This window comes from Podarcis tiliguerta, assembly GCF_965153285.1.
Source record: "Podarcis tiliguerta genome assembly, chromosome: 13".
NCBI lineage: Eukaryota > Metazoa > Chordata > Lepidosauria > Squamata > Lacertidae > Podarcis > Podarcis tiliguerta.
The window spans coordinates 36,472,366-36,500,005 of NC_139546.1; the positions used below are offsets into that span (position 1 = coordinate 36,472,366).

Genomic DNA, 27,640 nt, shown 5'->3' on the forward strand with positions numbered 1-27,640 from the left:
GGGGCTTGTGCAGCAATCTGGGAACTGGGGAAACCTCTCAGGCTGCAATAGCAAGAAGAAACCCTGTGAGCAGGGTTGCCAACTGATGGAGGGGGAAGCAGCCTGGCCTGCTCCTGCGCCCTTGACGCCAGTTTGATTTGTAGAAATCAGCAGAAGAAGCTTTTTTCTCAGCATCAGGATAAACTTTACCAACTGTGTGAAAAGCACAGCTGCAGAGGCCGGCTGGAAAGTTGGCAACCCCGATGCAGTGAGTCCAGATTACTGTACTTAGCTCAGGGCATAGTTTTAGAATTTGATCTTAAATTGTACATTCCAGGCATGAGAACATCTGAAGATCATTGTATGTTGGGATTTATTTCTAGTGAATCCATTAACTCAAATTATGCATTAATATTAGAAGCACAACATACATAGCTTCTTGGGCCCAAACCTAATTATTAAAAGCAGTGCTTTTTTTCTAAAAAAATGTTTAGGGGGTATTCTCATTTTCCTACTCATTTTGAAAAACTGCCCCTCAATAACGCCAAACGTAGATTCACAAAAAGTTTAGGGGTATGCGTACCCCTTCGTCCCCACAGGAAAAAAGCACTGATTAATCATTAGCATCTTATTTGTGAGTTTTTCTTATACAGTATTTGCAAAGGCCTCTGTGCCATTTCCCTCTCCCTTTCTAGTTTAGTTTTAATTGATCTAACAGCTATTTAATTGATAGTATGTTTCAGCACAAACCTATACATGTTTACTTTGAAATAACCCCTCCCCACTATGGGACTTCTTCTCATGTGCATTTAGGATTAATATTGCATTGTTATTCAGGTGGTACTGTATTTTTTTTTAATTCCTGCTTTTTTCTGGTTGCAAATTCACTTTCTCCCCTATAAAGTATTATCTTGTGCTATCAGCTGCTTATATATGTTTAACTGATTATTTAATTTTAAATTTACTGAATGAAACCAAATAATTAAATGGGCATTACCAACATCTCAATATAGTTTCTTTTTTAAGGATTTGAAAAGATGGGTTTAATAACTTTAGTAAGCAATTTAATAAGCAAAAGTGACACTTGGTATTAGGAATGTGGGAAAATGTCAGTTTCAGGTTCTCATTTTTCCAACAATAAATTTAGTTCTCCATATTCTCATATCACACACACACACACACACACACACAAACACACTTTGTGAAAATTCACAAGCTTTTCTCCTTATATGCACATTATTGCAAAGCAATTCTCTATCATGTACTCCATTTTTCTATGTTATTTTCACTTATATTTATTTATTTTCACTTTGCCCTAGGGTATGCAGTTACTTGGCTGGAGAACCGAGTTGCAAAATCCGGAGGCGTTTAAATGTTGAAGGATGCTGTTTCAGTTCAGTTCATGAATTGTTTTGGAACATGAGAATTAGGTAAGTTCACCTTTAAACGCAAATTGAGTAGCATTTCTCCCTCTTTCCCACTTGATGGAAGGAAATTTCGCTTTGGGGGTCTTTAAGATTAATTTTCCCTATTACTGTCAGATTAAAAAAGGCAAACTGGATTTAAAACGAACAAGTTCAACCCCCACAAGTATTGTTTATTTAAGATAACTTACAGTCTTTCAGCTGAAAAATACTGTAGTCAAGGAGGCTGACGGGAAATTCATACAAGTCTTTTTAACAAAAAAAAAGAACAATTATAAAGTCATGTTTTGGAACAGGCATTGCATGTGACCCTCCAGACGTTGGACTACAACTCCCTTCATCCCTGACCACTGGCCATGCTGGCTGGGGCTGCTGGGAGTTGGAGTCCAACAGCATCTGGATGGCGACAGGTTTCTACATTCTTGCTATATGGAAGAGCAAGGTATTCCAGCACTGACCTCGGCCAGAAATTATCCACTTCACTTGCCTGTTGCTGTGGCTGCTAGAAGCAAAGCTGGACCAATTTCTCTCGGATATGACAACTAGGGATTGAAATCTCTGAATATGTTTGTTCTGTGATACCTGTGCCTCTTTTCATTCATAAATCTGTTTCATGTTATTTCCACATTAATCTGGAATTTTTTAAAAGATGCATGAAAATCCCAATTTAATTATGAATCTAAATTTGTATCCTTGAATAGGTTTTCTCAGAAAATGTATGTTGCAAAATAGATTTTCTCGCAAACTCCGCATATATTTAATCAAATGTAAACTTTGGGAAAGTGGGAAATCCAAAGGATATCTATTTTCTGATCCACTCATTAAAGCTTGGGAGGTACAGTACAATAATTCTTCAGGCATCCCTGATGACAACTATCTGCTTTGGATACAAAATGGAAGGAAAACCTCTAATGATAATAATAATGATAATGATAATTTATAGCCGGCCCATCTGGCCGGGTTTCCCCAGTCACTCTGGGCGGCTCCCAACAGAATATTAAACAGAGTAAAACTTCAAACATTAAAAACTTCCCTATACAGGGCTGCCTTCAGATGTCTTCTAAAAGTCAGGTAGAATCTGAGGTATGAATGTAATCCTCTGCACCCTAATTTGAGTAAATCCCACTGAAGCCAGTGACAATTATTTTAGAGCAGCATTCACCAACCCAGGGCTGGCCTGTTCATGAGGCGGAGTGAGGCTCCACCTGCCCTGCCACCACCACCACTGCCAGAGAAGCAGCAATGGTAGCAGTTTCCGCGAGATTTCTCCAGAAACTGCCACTGCTGCTTCAATACAAGGCCACACAACACAGCAGTGGCATCAGCAGAGTGACGGTACCTTCCGGTTTCACTTCAAGCAGCAAAACGGGATGCACCAGCCTGTGCCCTCTATGTGTTTTGGACATCTCTAATCAGCGTCAGCCAGCACAGCCATGCTGCTTGGGGCTGATGGAAGTTGTAGTCCAAAACATCAGGAGAGCAGATCAGCAAAGGCTGTTATAGAGGGACATGCATGGGATCAGGGCTTCAGGTTTCTTTTTTAGCATAGGTGGATGGAACTGGTGTGTCTCTGTATGGACTGCTGCGACAGCTATTTATGACAGTCCTGTTTTTTAATCAGTTCTGGGGCAGTGAGGGATTGAAACTGTGGTTCAGACTTCAATTACTCTGCGGACTGAAGCTTGCAAGTGTGTCTTTCTCACTTGTGCTATATTTTGGGTCTGCTTTCATGTAGCTTCATATTGGACGCTATTGCATTTTATTTATTTATTTTGAGATTTCAGACCAAAGGTACCCTTGAACGGTGTGAAAAATATTTAAGATATTGCTCTCATTTCTTACTTAGAAAGTAAATGTCCCCATTAAAAAATTGGCTTTTATATTTGGCAATTCATTAACTCCACAGGCAATTATTTGGTTGTCACCACTGTGTTCCAAATACTAATTTACCATACTATGATTATGCAACACTGGGTACATTTAAATAGTGAATTTGATTTTTTAAAAAATGATTTTATATAGGTAAGTCCAGATGACCCTGGAGGCTGTTGGTAGGTACCTTTCCAGGGAAGGGAAATATAAGATGGAGTGGAGTTTCAGATTGAAGGCGGTGCCTTTTCTAATTTGAAGCTCCACCCCATTACTCTGTACACTCATCCCCTGAAATGGCACATGGTCATTTGGACTTACACACCTCAAATTAATAAAAACCGGACTTCAAATAATTCCACCACAGCGGACAGTGAGGCAATGTAGTTTTGGGCAGAAGGCAAACGGCTGTGGCAGAGAAACAGTGCTGAATGTGGCAAAAACAGGGTGGAACAGAAAATGATGCCTTCTTACATCCTTAGTGCATGTTTCTTTAGCAGTAAGTCCCATGGTATTCAACCCTTGGCGTTCCCATGGTGTTCCCGTTGTCCCAGGTGAGCCGGCACAGTAATGCCACCTCTCTTCCTCCCCGCAACCCCCATTTTATGCAGTTCCTCTTTCCTGACCTGCGGGATGGGAGAGGAAAGTCACATTCTCCAGCAAAAGCTGGATGAGTTGCTACACCATGCCCCCTTCCCATAGCCATCATCTCATAGCCATCAGGCCCCTCCCAGATGACCTTTTTAATTACATTTGTGATGTTTGCGCTCATGATCTATCGGGATGGTCGTATACGATCCTGCTTTCGATACTGCTTGTGCCTGCCAAAGGTTTGGAGTGTCCACACGGCTTCATTTCCAGCCAGCGCATATCCCGTCATGTGTCTGTCTGAGAAAGAGAGCATAACTCTCTTTGTCTCTCAACTTTTTCACATGTCTCCAACCTGGGTTTATTTCACGGTTCGTGGCAATGCAGGGATCCATTTGCCTTGTGCTCCCCTTTGTCATTCTCTCTCCTATGCCATCTGCCCACCTGTCCGCATGTGTTTGGGGATCTGTCTTCTCGGGGCGTTTCCCCCCCCCCTCCTTGACACACTGTTTATCACTGTCAGAAGCCCACTCGCTCAGTCCAGTTCCATCAGGGAATGTAGCAACCACAGATCAAAGCCCCAGAGTTCTGGAAAGCTCTTTCACCACCAGTGGCTCATGGTTCCAGGCCTGGGTGAGAAACCTGAACATCCAGGCTTGCATAGCTCATTAATGCTTCAACAGATCATTGGAGGCTCTATTTCCCCTTCCCCATCGGTGGATCCGATCTGACTCCATGGGGCGACCGTCTGCCATTTACCCAAGGGCTTGTAAAACTCGCCAAACTTCCTCATAAACTCCCAGCAAAGAAGGTTTCATTTTTAAGAAACTCCAGCCCAGCTGATATCAGATTCCAGGAACCTCGGTGGAGAAGAGTGGTGGACGCGGTCTCCAGACACAAGCAATCGGGGGGGTAAAAAGGTTGGTTTGCTATCATCGCTGTATTGTGTCACTATGTTATTGTATCACATTGAGGGGTTCCCTCCCCCTGCATTCTTTTCCCTAATGCATGATAAATCCTAGCACAAGCAGCATGCGCAGCCAAACCCGAAAAATGCGATCAGAGAAATATTTAAGGCAGCAAAGTCTGCAGCATTCGCGTGGATATGTTATCTGCATTATATCGGCCTTACCGATGTTTTGTGGAATAATGGGAGGTAGATAATACCCCAGCTAGCAAATGCAACAGAATGCGGATACGGTTATTGGAGATCGAGATGTGTGGCACCAGAAGCCTGCAGTGTTTATATTGCAGCATTATCCAAATGAAGCCGTAATATCTCAGCTGACGCAGGCAAGGAAAATTAGTCAGAGATTAGCCAAGCGATCGAGACAGCTAATGTGCCGGAGCTTAAATCGCTAAATATATCCATAGTTACAGCAGACCTTTGGTAATAAAATGTGTAATAGATGCCGGGAGATGTGACTGGTGTTGTAGCTAGCGGCTCATTAGTTGTTTATATGCCTGGGCTGAGTGACAGTTTTGTGGAGAACCAGGAGAGCTTTTTAAGGTTTCCTGAAATGTATTTTTTTTTTGGGGGGGGGGTTCCCCCAAGTGTTTGAATCTCAAAACTTGCAAATATTCCATCTCTTGTCCCTCCGTCTTCCTGAAATCCCGGGGAAATCTTGAGTTGTCCCAAGTGACATGTTGAAATTATTATGACCTTCCGTTTAATGTTTTGTTAGTTTATTACATTCACCGCAGCTCACAAAATGAACAGGAGCTGGGCTGAGTAGTCTGCTAGCGTGAGCGATTGCTCTGGCTATGGCAGCTTTATGTTGATGTTAGCTAGCCAATTTCGGTGTAATGGATTCTATATTGCTTCAATACACACAAAAATATTTGCCGTTACATGTTATGCAGGGGTTGCAACTTATATATGCAGTAGCTTCCGCTATACACTTCGTGCGCCTTTGGAGAGAATTTGTTTTGAAATCATTGCGGTTTTTGAGGGTGAGGAGGAGAATCTCATCTAACCTATCTGTACTCAGTTTGATTACATTAACAATTTGGTGAAAATCCATTACACAGCCATAACATAATCAAACTTGGAGCAGGCAAGTTTTCTTGTTGCTGACATCGGATTCTCACTAACATGCTGTTTGTTAAAAATGCACTGAAGAAAAAATACATTTTAAAATTGTAAAGTTTCACCTCATTTAAATTAAAATGGGTTTAAAACACCACCACATTACTGCTTTGCTGACCAGATATTGAATTGCTGTGAAATGGTTCTTCTTCATAACTTGTACAATTCGATTTTGGGTAAAATTTCCTACTCCACATTTGTAAGCAGCAACTTACATAGTGTGTATGATATCAGGTGGGGTTGGGGTTTTTTAATGGTACAGAGGACAGATAGACTACCAATGCAATCATATATATATATGCTTAGAGTACGTCCTACCAAGTGGCGCTTATTCCCAAGCAAGCATTTACAAGATTTCAGCTTAAATGCTGCAGTTAAGAAATTCTTCCAATTCTAGGAACAATTATAGAAATGACTGTTCTGTTGCTAATAATAATAATATCATGAAGCAAGGGTTTAGGAGATGTATACACAATTCAGGGGCTCTTGGGGTGAACTTGAAGATTTACTTCAACATTCCCATCCAATATTAAATATATATACTTTTATTATATTAGGTGGAATATCCTACTGGAGCTGAAAATGAAAGGCAAAATGATAATACTTCCATGGTGCCTGGCAGCCAGCATTCCCTAGTAAACTGTTTAGGAAACCTTCAAATCATGTATTTTCCTACAGCTTAGAAATGCTCATGTCTTGCTCATGTGAGATTTGTATTCTTTTTCTTTGGATCGTAAATATAGCTTCCCTTCCCAGCGCTACCGTTATCTGCAGCGTTTCAAGGTTTAGCAAATGCAGGCAAAGTTCTTAGAGAGGGTATTTGAAGGATCTGCTGGAGTATTAGGTACAAATTCAGCGCATTCCCTCCAACCACTAGACACAATGAGAAAGCAGGCAGTTTAATTTATTTACTGTATTTTTCTTTTAACCTGCTTGTCAGGCAATTGTCATCTCCCGAAGCAGTTTACATCAATTGAAAAGAAAAAGGGGAAATGAGAACCTGGTCTTGCCATCCGACTTATGAACTAAAAAGACAAGGCAGTCACACAAGAGGAGCGGAGAGGAGGGTAAAGGTAGAAGGGAGAGGGAGACCAATTTAACCAAGGCCAAAGAAAGTGCCTTGGTGAGCATTTAGACCCAGATCTAGCCATGCTCCTCTTGCTGTACTTGCTTGAATGGTAGCTGGTGGCTCTTTTGGCCTATGGATGGGAACAGCATGTTCTTGCCTGCTTAGCAATCCCAGGGTAATAACTGTGCCTCTTAAACTGGTACAGTAGGAGAAAATAATGCTCTAAACAGAATGGATTACAAAGGGGAATTGATTGAATAAACCACATCCTCCTTGAGCTGCGAGGACCAAGGAAAAGTATGAGAGAACAGAGACGGTCCTGGTAAATCTGTGGCAGGTGGAATTATGTATGTTCTTTGGGCCCCAAGAACTGTAAACTTCTATACTGTACTGTATGTATTCCATTCAACGTATGCAGAAGATAAACAATGGAAAATCTGTTGCTCCACAGTACAGGAAACTTGTATCGTCAGTCATTGTGTCTGCTTGTTTGTGTGTGTTATCACACTTAAAGTTGAGGTGTGAGAAGGGCAATCAATTTTCAGTGTTTATTTTTGTTTCCCTTTTAGACAGTAAGAGGTGCAGTCGATACCAATATCATGCTCTCAAGTGCCGAAAAAGCAGTGGTGAGGGTTTGTGTTGTTCATGCTAGGCTTGGGTTTCCTCCTCCCTACAAAAGTTAATAAAAAGGAAATCAAGCCTTCAGACATATTGGTCTGCCGCCTGGCTTCCTTATTTACATACATATTCAGGAAAGGTTGTTATTTCCACCCCAGCTCTAAACATATTTACCTGTAAATGTCACATGAATTTCCATGAGATTTGTTTCTCAGAAGGTATATTTCAGATTGCCGTCTTCAGCTATTCCTGTCCCCTGCCAAGTTTTACCTAACCACCCGACAATAAAAGGAACTGTGTTTTCTCAGTTTCTCAGCATTGCAAAGCAGTAGGCAGTACATTCAAGATTTATTTTGTATGTTTTTCTTTTAAAACCCTTCCCCCTAAAAGGCTTAGCAAGTGGATAATCTGTCATGGATTTAAAACCCATACATTTCAGATGGGGAAGAAGGGTTGCTGTTTTTTAACTAAATGACTAATCTTCCAGAGTATATTTCTGATCCTGTTTTGTATATTTTATAGCATGCATGCTCAACCTCATGAATCTTTCTAAAAATTTGTAAGGTGGAGGGACCACAAATGTTATCCTGCCCTACAAAAACACATTATTATACTTTAAAGATTATCCTAAGCAAACCACTGATGAAAACTCACAAATTCTGGGCACAGTCCAGACAAAGTGAATTTTTTTTAAAAAAAAGACTAATGGATTTCAGAGAGAAGGGAGATTTACAGGGCAAGCGTATGCAAGCTTACTCAGATGTAAGTCCCACCATATTCGGCTGGGCTTGCTCCCAAGTTAATTGTGCATAGGATTTCAGCAGAGGGCTCCGCTTTTGATGGGTTCTGGCTCTCTGGTTTCGGGATAAAAGCTGGAACGCAATCCCAGGACAGAAGGAAGAGAAAACATTTGCCACTGCTGTCACTTCGTTTTTAACCATTGTTGCCAATTTTGGATGGCATTCAACTAAGTATCGCTCAGAGTAGACCCACTGAAATTAATAAACATGGCCAAGTTAGGTCCATCCATTTCAGTGGGTCTCCCTTCAGTGAAACCTGATTGAATACTGGCCTATATTAACATTATAATCACTAATAATTTGACCCGTTGCTCAGTTAGTGAATTTTGAAATATTACTGCCAATAATATTTTATACAACTAGAAATTTGTATAAAATATAGAAGTGTTTTATACAACTGGCAAACCCTTGGGAAATGAGGTGCTCTCCTTGAGCGTGGTCCAAGGCCTTGACAGTACTTACGTACAGGCACTTTCTCAGAATTAGTCACAGGTGCAACACTTCACTAGAACGGGCCTTCCATTATTTAGAGGAACAAATCAGCATGCAATAGCAGCAGAGATTGCCAGCCAAAGGCAGAGATTGAAGAGCTACAAAACCCGAAACGTAGCCAGAGAGTCTGGGAAGAGGGGGTGGGGGGGAAACCCATTTGAAACATTCCGATTGTTCTCTGTGCTACCGGGATCTTTCGATCATCAATCATTTCTATTACCGCGGAAATGTAACACTGAAAATAATTGCATTATAACAACAATACAGAACTCTCTCAATCACAATATTTATTGTTCAGTGGAGAGAGAGGTTCTTTTATCTTGCTGCACTGAAGGAGTCTAAGGCGGCTGCAATCCTACACGCTCTTACTAGAGCAGAGAGTTAGGGTGCTTCCAGATTACCTGTTTTGTAGAGCGTTTGTCCTGATGTGTTTGCAGGGAAATTAGATGGCGTTGGCTATTTAATGAGCACCCACTCTTATCTGCTTGGCAGGCAGCTCGACGGCCTTTGCATTAAAGCAAGTGTCATCCCACGCTTTCCAACCCATTTTTCCCATTCCGAAAGTCCAGTCTTTTGGAGAAGTGTTTATTCTTTTCCCCCAACAAGCAGCATAAATCAGCTTGGATTGCGCATCCTGAATTTGCCAGTTATGCGATTGAAGTCTCTACCCCAAAATAAAGATAGTCTGGAATAAGAAGGTGGGTGTCCACTGGTGTGGGATTGTTGCTGCTTATGCATGCAATTTTTGTGCAGCCTCCCATCTACACAACATTGTGTGTTGCTTCCAACAAAGTTTTACTCAGAGCAGAGGGAGAAATCCAACTCAGTTCACATTTAAAGACGAACAGCAGTGGAGCCGTCTTTTTAGGAAAAAAACAAACATAGTTGGAGTACAGAGTTTTTATGTTTTTTAAATGGTGCAGTGTGTTCTGTTTACCTTTGGGTCTCATACAGACTTCGTTTTGTGTTGCATTTCTTGGCACAGGTTTTTGCTTTAAAGCGCTATGTCCGAGCAATTTTCTTTTTGCCCTGGTGCTTTCCCCGTGAAAACCTGCTCTTTACCACTGAAAACCCAAACTGATGTTTGTTCCGATTGAACGTCAAAGAGCAGGAATTCGCAGGCAAAACTCTGAGGCAAAAAAGGTGCTCAGCCATGGCACTTTAAGGCATGGATCTCTGCCTAGAAAGTGCTGCAAAAGGTGAGCCCTTGGTGGGTTTTTTAATGTGTCGTTTTAGCAATGCTTCCTCCCCCATTTTCAGACCTTTTGTTTTTCAGTTGGAAATTGATTAACGGAAAAATCTTACTTATGCTTTACTGGAAGTAAATTCTTTTGTTGCCCATGAAGTTAGTTACCGGTATGTAGTGGTGAGGGGGAAATCTGTCAGTTTCAGTTTCTCTGAGCTTCTCGTTTTCCTAGTCTTCTGTTCACCATACAGGACTTCATTATCACTTCCTCTGGCTCTAATACGGAACCCATATTTTGCAGTGCAACCCTATACAGTGGTACCTCGGGTTACATACGCTTCAGGTTACATACGCTTCAGGATACAGACTCTGCTAACCCAGAAATAGTGCTTCAGGTTAAGAACTTTGCTTCAGGATGAGAACAGAAATTGTGTTCCAGCGGCACAGCAGCAGCAGGAGGCCCCATTAGATAAAGTGGTGCTTCAGGTTAAGAACAGTTTCAGGTTAAGTACGGACCTCCGCAACGAATTAAGTACTTAACCCGAGGTACCACTGTACAGATAGATGTATGTTCCTATGAGTTCAATAGGGCTTACTCTCAAGTAGATAGGCATTATATTGCAGCCTAGGTTACCTTTGAAATCATTATTGACAGAGTAACATCTTCATTTCTTGGTTAGTAAAAAAAAACTTTTGCCCCCCCCTCTTCAACCTGGACCCCAAACAGCAAGAAAAGGGCACGGTGATTTATTTTTGAGATGTTAGACACATCAAAGGTTTTCACACTGTCCCTTTCCTGAAATACATGTGCCACAACGTCTGGCAGTTGGCATTTCTAAATCTTGAACATGTTCTCAAGCCAAGCTGTGGTTTTCCACAAATCTGCTGAGTCAAAGGTTCAAAGATAAAAAGAAAAAGAACAGAATGAGAACAGATGCCCCCCCCATCTCTCTTTTTTGCCTTGGATGAATTAACCTAAAATTGTAGCTGCCCCGGTGCTTATCTGCTCATGAGACAATTTCTTCTTCCTTGGCGACCACTTGTGGCCGAGTAAGATGGTCTTCCATGAACACAGTCTTAGCAGTGAGTCCGTAAGTGACTGTGGAGGCCAATTTTGGATCCACATGTCCTTCCACAATGGGGACATAGGTTTCTGGATGGGAGTTGATCATGATGAGGGTTTGCCAAGCATGCCTTCCTCTTCACACGTTTATCCCTTTCGTCCTGAGTTTGAGCGTCTTCAAAGTCCATGACATCTTTGGTAAAGGCTGTTCTCCAGATGGATCGCTCGAAGGCCAGTGTTTCCCAATTGTCGGTGTTTATACTACATTTTTAAAGGTTTGCCTTGGGGGAGTCTTTAAACCTTTTTTGTTGACCACCAGCATTACGCTTTCCATTTTTAATTACGCCAATAAGGAGTCCCGTTCCAGCCCCAGGCATTCACTGAATTCCCATGGTTATGACATGTTTAGTTTACACGTGTAGAAGTGAATCCCAACTTGGGGGAAATGTGGAATATAAATACATCAAACAAAGAAACAAACATTCCCTCATTTCTGGCAGGAGACACTTAATTTAGAATGCTTCTATTTCCCCCAAAGTTCAGACTTTCTGCAATGAGGAAAGTAATAGGCGAAGCGTGGGGTGACCCTTGCTTTGACACAAGATCATCTAACCGTGCCTTTATGCTAATGTCTGAAGTGTTGAGGATTATATTTCAGTGTTATCTGAGGAAGTGGATTCTGGTTCATGAAAACTTTTGCCATAATAAATCTGTTCACCACAAGACTCTTTGTTGTTTTTACTGCAATAGTCTGAACGTGGCTACTCTTCCAGAAAACAATTTTATTGTTTTTGGGGAGGTTCACACTGGACTAGTCGCAATCCTCTTTTTAATAAAATACTTTGTTCATTTAGAGTAGCAGCTGCAATATGATTTGAATATAATGCAAATGCAAGCCTTTATTGAGAGAAACACTCTGCAGGGAGACTCATGCTCTGGGAATGACAGAGAAACATTTTGTAATCCAGGAAAGTCAAGTAAAGTGCAGATATTCCAATCTAAAGCATGTTGTAATTCAGAAACTCCGTGGGATAGCTGCAGACTCTTGTCTGCGGTCCACACTGTTTAAAGAATCAGACGTGCTTGGAAGAGACTCTGATTAAGTTGATCATTTAATCAGTGTCTAAGGGAGTTACTGAGGCCGGTGGTGGTTCCAATTAGACCTGGGCAAATAAATTCTGTAAATGAATCAAACATCTGGCTACTCCTACTAGCAGGGCATAACTAAGGTAGGGGCATAGAATCCGTCAGTTTTGGGTTTTCCTGGTTCCTCATGTCCCCCATCTTTAATTCCATTCTCTACATTTCCACATCAGTTTGTGATTTATATATTTTTTACGAATCCCTCAAGAAAATTCATCAGCACCCAAGTGCGAATTTCTCCTGGCATACATGTTTGTATGCAGTTTTGCCTATTGTACACTTTTTCCAAAGCAACTTCCCCGAATACAGCCATACTTTGGTTTTCAAACAGCTCAGTTCTCGTACATTTTGGCTCCCTAACGCCGCAAACCCAGAAGTGACTGTTCTGGTTTGTGAACTATTTTTGGAAGCCGAACATCCTATGGGGCTTCTGCAGCTTCCGATTGGCTGCAGGAGCTTCCCGCAGTCAATCAGAAGCCACGCTTTGATTGCTGAACGTTTTGGAAGTCAAATGGACTTCCGGAACGGATTCCGTTCGACTTCCAAGGTACGACTGTACAGTGGTACCTCGGGTTAAGTACTTAACCTGAAACTGTTCTTAACCTGAAGCACCACTTTAGCTAATGGGGCCTCCCGCTGCCGCCACGCGATTTCTGTTCTCATCCTGAAGCAAAGTTCTTAACCTGAAGCACTAATTCTGGGTTAGCAGAGTCTGTAACCTGAAGCATATGTAACCTGAAGTGTATGTAACCCGAGGTACCACTGTATATGCATTTCTGTCCATGTTACTTGGCTGGAGAACCCCATTGCAACATTCAGAAATGGGTGAATTTGAAAGAATGGCTGTGTTTTAGTTCTCAATCTAGTTTGGAAAGTGAGAATTAGGTAGGTTTACCTATAAATGCAAACTGAATCAAATTTCTCTCCCATTCCTACTGGTGCCACTTTATCACATTCCCCACCTCTCCAGGGTTGCAAGAATCAAGTAATTTACCAACCTATTAGGTTTTTAAAATAAAAAATAAAAATATCAGGACTGGAACTGGTTATTTTGTTAAAGAAACAAGCTATTTTGACTCAGGGCGGGATGGATTCAGGAATGCTGCAACTGTATCCTGCATTGCAGATCCTGCTCTGAGCAGTTGGGGGGGGGGGGGGCTTTTCAACTTGATGGCCTCCGATGAACCTTCAAACTATGATTCTGGCAAGTATCCACGCCATACATTTAAAACACCCTCCCAAAGAATTCTGGGAGCTGTAGCTTACAGAACTGCTATTTCAAGTACCCTCAATAAACTACAGTTCCCAGGATTCTTTGAAGGAAAGGCGTATGCTTTAAAGGCGTTTTACATTTATTTTACTTTTAACAATTTCAAAAGATTTATATGCCGCTTGGTTGTAATAAAACCTCAAGGCGGTTTACGAAAAGTATAAAATAATCACATTATTGGTAAAAAACTGCTTCAGGTTGAGCGCTTTCGGGTTACACTCCGTGGCGACCCGGAAGTCACGGAATGCGTAACTTCCGGGTTGCGCCGCTTGCACATGCGCAGACGGTCAAAATGATGTCACGTGCATGCACAGAAGTGGCGAATCACGACCCGCGCACGCGCAGACGCGGGTTGCATTCGTTTCAGGATGTGAACGGGGCTCCGGAACGGATCCCGTTCATATCCAGAGGTACCACTGTATAGTGTATATACACCTACAGTCATACCTTGGATCCTGAATGCCTTGGCTCCTGAACAAGTCAGCTCCTGAACGATCAAAACCCAGAAGTGAGTGTTCCAGTTTTTGAACATTCTTTTGGAAGCCGAATGTCCGACGGGGCTTCTGCAGCCAATCGGAAGCCACGCTTTGGTTTCCGAATGCTTTGGAAGTCGAATGGACTTCCGGAACAGATTCCGTTCGACTTCCAAGGTACGACTATACAAACATTATACAGGCCTGCCTAAACAACAGTGTTTTTAGCCGGTGCTGAAAAGAGTTCAGTGAAGGTGCCTGCCTGGTATCAGCAAGCAGGGAGATCCTAAGGGTGGGTGCCTCCACACTGAAAGACCAACTTCTTACAAATGCTGAATGAATATTATGTTGCACCTGTAACAGAGCCAGTTCCACAGAATGAGTGCGCCTATAAAGGGTGGCTGTGACCAAGACCAGAGTGGGGCTGTTTAGGATGACCGGAGTGTGCAGCCCGATTTGTTTTGCATCGACTGCTTTATTAAGCATTCCTTATGATTTATTTGCAGAGAGGTTAGCAGATATTGCCTCAAGCAATTATTCTTCCGCATCTCTCCATCACTTATCACAACTGGTCTGTTTTTTTGAGGAGGGGGGAGCAGGTTTGTTGCCCAAGAGACCAAGGCAACTTAAACCACACAACCTGGGTATGTCTGCCTCCTGGAAGAAGGTAAAGGGTTAGAAAGACTAGGACTAGCCGCCTGAGAAACGGTTTCTATCCAAATGCGATTTTGGTTTTAAACGCAGTGTAAGGTAGTCTCTATGGGAGTATATTGTATTTAATTATGGGGTATCAGAGTTTTTAGGGGGTCAACCAGGCTGGGATAGTAGGCTTGTTGGTTTTTGAATGTCTGGTGTAGATTTTTTCAATTTCGTTGTTCTGTATGGGACAATGACTATAAAGATTCGTATCGTATTGTATCGTATTGTATCGTATCGTGTGATTCCCGCCTGAAAATAGTGACAGTCTTGGAAGCACCCTAGATTCCCAAATCTGGTGGGGGGGGGGGAGAGCGCTGCACGGTAGCTCCTGAATTGACTAGAAGGCAATGAAAGTATTTGTGCCAGCATGATGGGGAACTGGGGGGGGGGGCAGAGAGGTGAGGCTTTTAATATGGGGGAGGCGGCCCAGCCTGTGGTCAGTTAGTTCCAGGTTAGGGGCTGGATATCCAATGGCTGGAAAATTGCCATTCCCCCCGTTGAGGTATTACTTGACCCTGTCGAGAGCGGGGGCTTGTTTCCGGCAACACTTGGCCCCTCCTGGGTTTAATTTGGCGCATCAGCAAAAGGAGATGAAACGGAGATACGCCGTTGGGAGCCAAGAACCATATATCCTCAGACGAGGGGAGTTCACGCCAAAAATGCTGACATCATGGAAAAGGATGTCACACGAGAGCCGAAGCCTTGGGAGAAAGCAGGAGAGGGGAAGAGGCTGGCCTTTGGGCCAACAGGAAGCCCTGCTGCTTGACGTTTGTTTAAGTAAAGACACATGACAAAATAATGTATCCATCTAATCCTGGAAAAACCACAGACGCTTTTATTTTGCTCTTCTGGGAGGGGGGCGGGGTGAACTGGTAGCATGGAAGCCTCAGAAAGAGCAAGGGAGGGTGGCCAAAATCCCCATATCTTGGGGATTCTCCATATCTCCCCACTGGAAAAACATCCAAAGAAGGCAAGGGGCTGTGAATGGTTACTGAGAGCGGGTGTTGTTTGATGGACAGTGTGTTGGGCTTGACCTCCAGAGACTTCCTAGACGGCTTTGAGCAAGTGGCTCTCGGTCTCCTGCTGGCTTGTTCTCCAAAACTGCAATTCCGTGCTGACTAGTTTTCCACAGAGCATCCAGGCAAGGTCATTATCAGCCCAAATGAAATTCTGGAGTTTTCTGTGTTGTCCTCCTATGTTTGCTCAACGTGGCAATTGCACAACCAGCCCCGTCTTGTCTGAACAAAGCAAGTGTCATTGAATTTATTTATTTATTTATTTTAAAAAAATAAACATATTTGATTGGTTTTTGCAAAGGCATGCATGGCAAATGAATACATCAACATCTCCCTCCCCCCCTCCCTTGACATTGAGGTTATTAAAAATGCCTCAACCTTTAATTAGACAGTTCCTGTTTGCAGATATAATCTGGTCGCTCATATTAGCCGTTTCCAGACAACCTGTTTATTGTGTATTCCTTCCTGATTGTTTAGACAAAATACTGGGGGTGGGATAGGTGGCATCAGTTATTTATTGTGCAGCTGTTCTTATTTGTTTGTGGGAAAGTTAGATTTCATTGCATCAAGTGATTGTTACCCAACAGTTTGCGGTAAAATTTCCTCATCACTTTATTGCCAAAAACCCGGTTTGGGGGGAAGCAGAATTGTTTGCACGACAACTCCCAATCAACTTTAACTGCCTAACTTGAATTAGTTAGTATGTGAATGAAGCCTACATGAAGATATTGGTAGCCTGGAAGGAGCCCTTGCACCATCAGGAAACAATAAAATAGCCTGGACCTACAAGAAGGAAACTTTTAATTAACAATTCCAAGGAGCTTTGCTGAATGGGAACATTATCAGAGGATCTTGGTCATGGCGAAGGCCATTTCTGGATAATATATATTATGGATATATTATGTGTGGAACTTCTGTTCGGCTTCCACTTCCAGGTAATTGCAGAAATGCAGGGCCTTAGCAGCGCTAGAGGACCTCAGCAGCACATGGAAGCAACCCCAGTTGCCCTGTGGAAATAGCAATCTCCTAGCTCACATAGATGCTTTCAGGCTGATTGACCCAACAGAGGTTAAAGAAAGTTCTTTAGAATGATAATAGGAATCTGAGCACAAAATCTGAAAAGTGCTTCACGGGGAAGCTGCAGAAGCTGTGTTTCTTTGCATTACAAATATGCAACACAGAGTGCTATTGTAAAGGTGGCGGTGATGAATAGATTGGCTTTAATAGAGTTGCAGCAAAAAACCACACCAAAGCCCACTGTGAGGTTTTCAGTACCACTGTATAGAAATCTACAAGGAGATTGCCCAGGAAATACATTGAAATTCTTCTCTCCGAAGGAGGCATGCCAGGTTATTTCTATATCATAGCAGCAGCTTTAAAGGTTCTTTCCCCCCACTTCGGGTTTAGCGGGAGGCAAGGTATCAGGGTGGGGAGACAGGAGGTTTCATAGCAAATTTCATCAGAGTACTTGGGTACCCTGAAGATTAACCTGGGGAGAAAAGAATTATGTTAAAACAACTTCCACACCATACATGTCTCTCCCCCCCCCCCCAAAGAAAAATCCTGAATGCTGTGGTTTGTTAAGAGTGCTGGGAATTATAGCTCTGTGAAGGGTAATCTACAGTTCCCAGGATTCTTTGAGGGCAGCCAAGTGCTTTAAAATATATGGATGTGATTATTGTGGTGACTTTTGAAAAATCACTTCCCCTGTTTCAAGTGTTCAAAGTATGAGTTGCCATTGCTTATGTCGCCAAAGAGGGAGGCATCAGCAGGCTTGAAAGCTGCCTCATAGGGAGTCAGACTGCTGGTGCATTTAGCTTGGTTTGGGGCAGCCGGTGTGCAGGGGTGGACTTTGGTAATCTTTAGTAATATGGCGCCTTGGGTGAGGCCAAATTTGGCTCCTCCAAATGGATCTTATCAGTTATGGATCCTCTCAATTTTGCGCCACCTCAGCTTGCTGCCCTCAATTTGGTGTTCTTCAGAGATGTAGAACTACAATTCCCATCAGCTCCAGCCAAAATGGCCAATGGTCAGGAGTGTTGGAAGCTGTAGTCAAGGAACATTTGGAAGGCGCTGTGATAGCAGCCAGGGCAAAATCAGACAGGGGGTCTTTCCCAGCCCTAGCTAGAGATGGAGAATATTTAACTTCCAGAGACCTTCTGCAGGCAAGGTATGTGGTATCCAGATTTACATATAAGCTAAACAAGCTATAGCTTAGGGCCCTACTCTCTTGGGCGCCCCCAAAAAAATTAAAGGGGGAAAAACTGATGTACATTTCCAAAAATATAAGAAAAAAAAAACAAATAAAATAAAACCCACATACAGCAACAGTGTTTTGTGTTGTGTAGGCTCCTACGATGTAAGTAATGGGCCCCGCCTGCTAGCCTGCTCCCTAAAATATCACTGCTTTACTCATTTCTATATATAGGGTGCCTACATTCTGCATGGCAACATGTGCAAATGGCTTTAGATACTTATTAGGTCCATAAATTACCATACAGCATATATTCAACGCAAAAAGCAGAGACAATTTGTCGTTGACAAAGGACAGCTGGACATATAAAGGGCCCCATTACCTTCAGTAGCTTAGGGCCTCATCAAACCTAAATCCGGCCCTGGGTATGCCCCCTCAGCCCTACCCATGCTGTTTAAAAGGCTGGGAAAGTTTTGAGGGAGCTTCCCTTCCCCACAGACTTTTCTTAATGGCACCTTCTACTCTGGATCTATTTGTGAGCTGAAGCCGTCAGCCATCACACCCTGCATGCTTGGAGAAGGTGATGCAACATATGTGTAACGAATTAGTACAGAGCCAGGGCTGTGTACAAGAACGGGTGGAGGAGGGGGGTGGCAGTCATGTGGATAGTGGGGGGGGGGAGCCGCTTTTAGCCATGATTTATGCTTCCCGTACCCCCTCCTGGGGTGGCAATGTCTCCAACCACCTGGCCTCTGGGATGCGAAAGAAGTGTCAAAGTGTAAAATCTAATAAACATGTGAGGGGCGGATCAGCCCCTCCAACTTGCACATCGTAGGGCTAGGAGAACTGAATTTCTTATTTCAGTATAACCCCCCACCCCAGCTTTATCTAAGTTTGCTTTAAGCGCTGTGCTGTTGATGTGTCAATCTCTAAAGCAGGATGGGTCCCAAAAACGCCCCGATTAATTTTTTGGCTGCGTTTACATAACTGCACTGGCTTAAAACATAGCAAGGTTGTGTGTTTTTTTCTCAGTTCGAACTGGAGCTGGTTTATTATTTTAATAATAATTTTTATCATTTATACCACGCCCATTTGTCTGGGTTTCCCCAGCTACTCTGGGAGGCTTACAGCATATCTAAAAACATCAAGCATTAAAAACCTCCTGATACAGGGTTGCCTTTAGATGTCTTCTAAAAGTCGTGTAATTCTTTATCTCCTTGACATCTGAAGGGTGGGCATTCCACAGGGAAGGTGCCACTACCGAGAAGGCCCTCTGTCTGGTTTATTGTGGGGAACACCTCAGAATGCAGTACTTCATAAGAAATTATTGGATAGATGTGGATTATGGCTAAAGTTGTGTGACTTAGGGAAAGGAGATAGATAATTCCCTTTCTCCCCACATACAAGAAGATATGGGGTGAGGGCAGCAGCAGCAAAAGTAATTTTTATCTTGCACGGTGATAGAGTTTGAGCCATCTCTTACATCTTCCCCCAAACACTTTGGGAAGGGCCTGTTTCTCCCAGTCTGTGGGAAAAAGTGCCCCACGCAGGGACTAAGATCTCTTTCACAGCCAGAACTTGAAAGGAAATTCATTCATTCCCAAGGAGGAAAAAAGAAAGCTATAGTGTAAGGGAGCATGAAATAAAGCAGCTTCAAATGCTAAAGTCCCTTGAATCATCACTACTAACAGAAATGAAAATTTACTTGCTGGTGGTGGGATGGAGATGTTTTAAATGAGAGAGAGAGAGAGAGGGAGAGAGAAATTATAGGGGTTCATGTCAAACGAGGATCTGCCATGAAAATTACAAGTTGACCTTAGGTCAGTCACTCTCTCTGTGTGTTGCAGATGAATCCACCTCACAGGCTTGCTGTGATTATAAAATTGAGGAGTGTGCGCACATATATATGCATATATATATATATATATATATATATGCCTCCGTGAAGGAAAGTTGAACTATAATGTTGGAGCCTTTCTAAAAGTTTTGCCCTCTCCCTCACCTGTTGTTTCAGGTTTGCATGAACTTTCATGGTTACAGAGTGGTGTGCAAATAGTGCTCTGTACATGCTCAGTGAGTGTCCCTTTCATCCTTATTATTGCACCATGTGTCTCCAGACTGAGCCTTTGCAAAAGAGTTTCATGTTTGGAACACTACCTTTGAAAACAGCTTCGGGGGCTAAATTCTTGGGAGCGGTTGTTGAATGACTGCCCTGGAGCAGCGCTCCGGCCTCTTGAGTTAAAACCAAACAAGGAAGGCTTTCAAAAATATATGTGCACAGATCAGCTTTTATCTGGGTGGTTTCCAGGAGATGTCAGATATGCTCCTTTGGTTGCTGGTTGCATTTGTATTGAGCCCAGACAGGCTGCACCCGTCTGGTTGTGTGAATTGAGTTGTGTGAATTGGGCTGCAGCAGATATCAGACAGTACCTAATGCTTCCCGTTCCCTCATCCCACAGAAATTTGAGTTTCCTGGTTTGCAGAAACTTGGGGGGTTAGTTGGCAACGCTGCATCTTCACACCCCTCCCTAAAACAACAGCTTTTCTTTTGTGTTTGACAAATGATTTGTTGAGGTTCCAGATGTTTTCGAAACCCCTTTTTCCCAATTTGTCAAAATAGCCTTTGCTACTGGAAGGAGCGGGGTGCAGGAGAAGGAGTAATAATAATAATAATAATAATAATAATAATAATAATAGAAAGAATAAATTGGTTCCTCCCCTCTCTTTAGTGACTGTGCCAGTTTTTCAACCGTAATGATAGAGCCGCCAACATCCGCCCACACCCCAGACTCGGCTTTTAAGTGTTTTTTCCCCCTTCCCTGCCCCTCCATGGCAGGTGTGAAGACAGAACGGTTGTCAGTGGGGATGTTTAGAGTTTCAGAGAGGGGCGTAAAATCGAATTTGGGACGTTTCGCCCTTTGCAGTGGAAAGGGAGAGGGGCGGCTTTTATGCGGAGCATTTGAAGCACGCAAAAAAGAACAGAACAGCAGTTGTACTGGTCGAGACTAATGGGGAATACCTGTGATTCATTCCTTTAAAAAAGGGGGGGACTCACTCCAGTAGCAGCAGCAGCAGCAGCACACAACACAGCTTGAAAACCACACTTCCTGACACACACACACACACCCACTCCAGCCAAAGAGTGTAGGAAGCAGTTGTGTTTCCTGCCTGGCAATGGAAATGCACTCTGCACATGCTCAGAGACATTTCACCTCTGGTTTTCTTTCTTTCTGCTCCTCCTGCTTCCATTTAGCTTGCGAGCACTAGGGGGCCAGTGATGGCTTTTTCATGTCGTTTGCTGGTTGGAAGAAGAAGAAGAGTTTGGATTTGATATCCCGCCTTTCACTCCCTTTAAGGAGTCTCAAAGCGGCTAACATTCTCCTTTCCCTTCCTCCCCCACAACAAACACTCTGTGAGGTGAGTGGGGCTGAGAGACTTCAGAGAAGTGTGACTGGCCCAAGGTCACCCAGCAGCTGCATGTGGAGGAGCGGAGACGCGAACCCGGTTCCCCAGATTACGAGACTACCGCTCTTAACCACTACACCACACTGGCTCTCAACACTGGAGTGTTGGGTTAGGACCCAGGACACCAGAATGTAAAAATCCCCATTCAGTCACGAAGCACAAAGGGGGGCTTTGGGCCAGTTGGTGTCTCTTGGCCTAACATACCTCGCAGAGTTGTTGTGAGGATGAAATAGGGAGCAGAACCAGGTGCACCACCTTGAGCTCAAGGCAAGGCCTGCATGATGCTACAAAACTGCCAAAACTGAGTGGGTCTTTGGGGCTAGTTAGTGCCTGTCTGGAAAACTCCATCTTAAGTTCCCTCATGGAAGAGGAGCAAGGCAGAAAAGGAACAAATGAGAAGTTGTTCAATACAAAGTAAATCAGCTCCTGCCAGCCAGTGTTTCATGGCCACTAAACTAGTAGAGGAAGAACATCTCTGTGTCCCTTTGCTGGGAGACGTGCACTGTAAGGTCTTGTTGTATGCTCTGTGCAGGAAGGAGGGAGACCCGCACTCGGGGCTGACGAGAAGCAAATAACTGATTGATTCGATTTACTATATTCCTGTGCTGCTTTTCATTCACACGACTCACAAAGCGGCTTGCAAACAATAAATAACAATGACATAATAGAACATCACAACACAAATCGTATCGAATAATGAACAAATCATCAGTAAAGCAATTAAAATTTATATTAAAAAGAAACTATTAATGGAGCAACTAAAAAAACAAGCTAAACAGCACACTTCCACCTTGTTTGGTGTGTCTTATACAGTTCTATTATCACAAGCACCAACTAGCGATGTCAATTGGAACTGCGATTACTTTTCAACTCAGACCCCACATATTACATTTAACTTTGGGGCTTCTTGGTGGTGGCTCTCCGCTTGTGAAAGTATTTTTGATTGAGATGCTTCTGTCAGTTTTTTTAGCATGTAAAGACTTATCCATTTGCTCAGGCATTTGCGGAGCATCAAGAGCATTTACTGACTGAGAGTATGGCAGCTTTTGCAATCTTGTGTTTCTTGCCGCTGCTCTAATTGTGATGTGGACTAATAGTTTTAATTGCTTTTAGCTGATTTTGTATCCTTGTGTATTGTCACCTAAGTGTTGTATGCTACTGGAATCTATTAGGGACCTAGAAATCTCCCTTGTACTGAATCAGGCTGCTTCCAGACAACCTGTTTATCGAGCATTTATCCTGAATTCTTTTTGCAAGGAGATTAGATGGCATTGGCTGTTTAATAAGCATTCATCCTAATTTCTTTGTAAGGAAGTTACATTGTTACTCTGTTGTGGATGCTTTAGCTGGGCTTGAACCTGTGACTATTTGCATACAAAGTATAAATGCAACCACACTGAGCCACAGCCATTATGAAAGTTGAGCTGTAGATATGCCAAATAAATAAGTAAATAAAATTCGGTGGGATGACTGCCGAGTGCTTTTAAGTGTGACTAAATATGGTTTGATTATATTCATATTTAATCCAATTAAATCACTGCAGACGGATTAGGTGTTCTGGCTGTTCTGAATATCTGTCTGTCTGTCTGTCTGTCTGTCTGTCTGTCTCTCTCTCTCTCTCTCTCTCTCTCTCTCTCTCACACACACACACACACACAGACAAACACACACAATGGTGTACTTTAGGGTCCCCTTGTCACCCCATTTCTGGCTAGAGCCTGGTCATCCAATTTCAGGAAAGTTATTGCAGAGCAGACTCCTACTCATTACTCTCTTGGGATTTTTGGGTGTGTTTTTTTTAATCCACGTGGATGGCCAGTTCCAACACATGTCAGACCCCTAGACCTCCAGGGGAGAAATTACAAAAGCAATCCTTGCAGAAGAGGGGAAGATTATGTGGATGGGGGTCCAACCGTGCCTGGGAACAAGGAACTGCCTGCCTGCCCGTCAGTGAGAAGGAGCCACACACACTGCAGGAGACAGGAGAGACCTCCCTGGTGGCTGAGGAATGCTCCGCAATCAAAGCCCCCCAGGCAATTAGTGATTAGTGTGTGAGAGGGGGGAGAAATCAGAGACAAGACAGAGGCATCACTTTCCTCTCTTCCAAGGATTATCCCCTATCAAGGGAGAAGAAACAGGAGATCAGGCTTCTAGGGTCGCCAGACCTCCATCAGCGCCTCAGCCCATCCCATAATTGACTGTCTCACTTGAATCTCAAACCTTATTCAGGACTGTCATAAAATAAAATAAAAACACACCCCAAAGCAGTCAATCACAGATTTCACAGTTTTGTGGCTTATAGTGTCTTCTCTAATCCCCACACATTGCGTGTTTTTACAAAAATGACACACTAAAAGTGCATTTAGTATCTCCTAAAGGCGTTTGGTTAGACGAGGATAACCGTGTTCTTCCAGGGGTCCAGTTTGGGAATCTGGAAAGTTCATTAACTCTGGATTTTTGCCAGGTATTACCCATCAAATGACCTGTTAGATATTGCTCTAGTTTAGGGTTCGTGATTTTGCCTTACAGTCTTGCTCTTTCCAGATTCCATCCTAGCTCTGTTCTAGCCCTCCAGACCATCATCCTGACCTGCCAAGTTTTGCCCTGGCTCCTGCTGGCTCCACACCCTAACCAATCAGCTTCTGCCTTTGTTCTGGGGAGGGGGGATGTGTCCTACTCTTTGGCCTCCTGTTTGAAAGGTTGAAGAACCCCCAGAAAGGCGAGCAGGAGGGGTATTGAAGTTTCCCATTAACAGTTAGCAGCACCAGGGCAGCAAACTGAGAAGGCACAGAGGTCACAATCTCCCTCACTATGCTGTATTTTATTTCTATTTAAATGATGCCTGTTATTTCTAACTTTGCATCTGTACACATGCAAATTTTGTGCAAACCTGTCAACTCTTGGGGTGGGTCAATTTTCTCATTTTTTGGCTATGCATTCAATGGTAACCCTGCCAGCTTCCTACAAGCCCTGCCCTCTTCTCAGCCAGCTGTTGCCCTGATTCTTCCTCTGACCTCTCCCGCAGGTTGTTTCCAGCTGGCATGGTTATATGGTCAGCATCTCTAAATTAAAAAGTTGGCAGCTTTACTTCTTTTTGCATGTACGAATGGCTGCAAAATGCGCTATGGACACATGTAAAGAAGGAATCTCGTAGGAGCAGATGTGCTCTGCCTGGAAAGCATTATTAGTCTTCCCTCGGCCTGGATTGCCAGGAATGGGGAACCTGTGGCCCCCCAAGATGTTGTTTGGACTCCAGCACCCATCATCAGGCCCAGCCAGCATGGTTAATGGTCAGGGACGGTGGAATATGTAGTCCAGCAACATCTGGAGGGTCGTACTGAGCAAGTTAGGAAGCACTAGATAGAATTACAATGATATCATCTGTGAGTTAGGTGTGGGTGTATCTGGAACCCCTAAGATATATCTTCACTGGGTCTTTGGGTACAAGTTATGTCACAGCTGGAGATTTAAGTACAGTGGTGCCCCGCAAGACGAATGCCTCGGAAGCCGAAAAACTCGCAAGACGAAAGAGTTTTTCATTTTCTGAGTTGCTTCGCAAGACGGATTTCCCTATGGGCTTGCTTTGCAAGACGAAACATCTTGCAGCTTTTTTTTTTAAACCGCCAATGCATTCCTATGGGAAACCGTCAATACACAGTGGTGCTTCGCAAGACGAAAAAACTCGTAGAACGAAAAAACTCGCAGAACGAATTAATTTTGTCTTGCGAGGCACCACTGTATTGGTAGTGATATGTGGATGGTACCTGTCAAAACTTGTCAAATGAATGTGTTTTGTGTGTTGCTTGCCTTTATTTAAAAACAACAACAACAACACACACACACACACACACACACACACACACAATGACAAATAATGAACAACGACAGCCAGGCACAATCTGGTTCACATTAATCAACAATAGGATTGCCAACTTTTCAACCAGTGGCCATAGCTCTGCCTTATAACACCTGATGGATTCACAGGCATTACAGGGCGTAATGTTTGTCCCTGTTGATTTCTTGAGACGAAGCTGGTGTTAGGCATAAGAATAAGCCAGCCAAGACCCCCTGTGTTGCGAACACAAAAATCTGGGGTTATGCCTATCTGAGCGTCGCTAACCTGCTACTGCCTCTGGAGCTCCGACCTCTTTCAGCATGTTCACTGCTAAATATATGAATAAGTTGTGAATATAACCAGGCATATCCGTGCTGTGGTTTGGACTTTATACTTATTTTGGAAGGCATGTTGCCTCAAGCTTGAATCATTCTCTGTTTGATAGACCATCGAAAAAATCCCCTACTTTGGGAAATTCTCTGAAGTCACATTAGTTGGTGTTACCTTGTAGATATTGTATGCCACTTGACTCTGAATGAAGATACAATTTAGTCGCTATATAAAGTGTTGTAATCAAATTATTAGCCTGTCATGTTGCTTTTAGGTTGCCATAAGAATAAGCCAGGCAGCATTTCCTTCTGGTTTTAACCCTGAGGGACGAAGGTGGTGCTGTGGGTTAAACCACAGAGCCTAGGACTTGCTGATCAGAAGGTCGGCGGTTCGAATCCCCGTGACGGGGTGAACTCCCGTTGCTCAGTCCCTGCTCCTGCCAACCTAAGTGCAAGTAGATAAATAGGTACCGCTCTGGCAGGAAGGTAAACGACATTTCTGTGCACTGCTCTGGTTCTCCAGAAGCGGCTTAGTCATTCTGGCCACATGACCCGGAAGCTGTACGCCGGCTCCCTCGGCCAATAAAGCGAGATGAGTGCCGCAACCCCAGAGTCGGCCACGACTGGACCTAATGGTCAGGGGTCCCTTTACCTTTTTAAGGATCAATAAGGAACACAGAGAAAATTGAAAATCTGACCTATCCTAACCCACAGACGAGGACTCCTCAATCCCTAGGTTTGGTCGTTGCTAAGAGAAGCCTGCCGCTGCCCCATAGAGAGGGGACAAACTTTTCTCCATTTCCTCTCACCCTCCATACTTTTTTCTGCCCTGGAGTGCAATGGTTGTGGCCTCCTTGGGGAACTAACATGTTTACTCAACCCCCAGCTGTGCTGGCACGCAGGGAAAATTGAGAATTTTGGCTTATCATAATCCCACAAATTAGCACTCCTTGAGCAGTCATTTATTTTTGGATGCACACCGCTTTCAAGTTATACCCTCCTCTCTCTCTACACCCACACCCACACACTAATAACCAGATGCAACCCCTCATTGCTTATTACCTCCTCCCTTTATTTCTCTCCCCTACCCCCAGCCCTTGGGACTGGGTTAATTCCCATTCGTGCCTCTACTGTGAAAAGGGGGTTTAAAGCTAGTTTCTCATGCTCATTAAATTCTCATCTATTTGGCTCTTTGGGCCTAGTTTCTAGATTGAAGCGGGTCGTTGAGATATGTGTGTGTGTGAATTATTGTTCCATGAATGATCACAGAACAAAGAACAGGTGCAGCAACAACTTGCAGGGTGTGTGTGTGTGCACACACAAATTCACCTCCCTACTAGTGATTACCAAGGAGTGGCCACCCGCAGGGGCATCCTATTTTGGGGCGTCTACAAATACCCTGTTTATTTAGCAGTATCATACCGCTTTAAGCAGTTCTGGCTTCCCCCAAAGAATTGTGGGAAGTTTGTTAAGGGTGCTGAAGAGTTCTCAGGAGACCACAGATCCCCCTCACAGAGCTACAATTGACAGAGTAGCTTAACAGTCCTCTTCGCAGGGAATTCTGGGAACCGTAGCTCCATGGGTCACATTTTCCCAGTGGCAAAATATTGTACTTTGAACACTAGGAAAATGTGGCATTTTGCAAGAGGAGTGAGATGTTGGGGGGGGGAGGCTTTAGATTGCATGCAGCAGAATAACAGCCTCACATTTATTGCGGTTTACATATAGTAGTCCTTAAGAGGATGAGAGAGAGAAAAAGTGGGGAAAGGATGGAATTGGGCCCCTGTGGGCATCCTTTTCATGGTGAATTTGTGCTCATGATGGTATCAGGTGGTCATACGCAATCCCACTTTCAAAACTGTTTGCACCTGCATAAGTTTTGGGGCAGACATACTGCTCTGTTTCCGATCCATGCATGTCCCATAGCTTCCTGCTGAAATCCTGCAACTAATTATACCAGAAATGTATAATGTAATTATACCAGAAATTCCTGCCTCTGGCTTTTGTTGTGCTATTGTGCATGGGCTTAGTCGGGGGGG

General features: G+C 43.4%; 1 protein-coding gene across 4 annotated transcripts in view; it reads left to right on the top strand.

Moving 5' to 3' along the window:
- The first annotated feature begins 141 nt into the window (after positions 1–141).
- The window catches only part of NTN5 (netrin 5), a 38,466-nt gene continuing 10,967 nt past the window's right edge, over positions 142–27,640 (top strand). The window contains exons 1-3 of one of the 4 annotated variants that reach the window (XM_083409246.1): positions 142–247; positions 1,299–1,409; positions 4,544–4,780. The gene's annotated coding sequence lies outside the window, so the exon portion shown is untranslated. The other 3 variants (XM_083409244.1, XM_083409245.1, XM_083409247.1) reach the window with 3 other exon arrangements.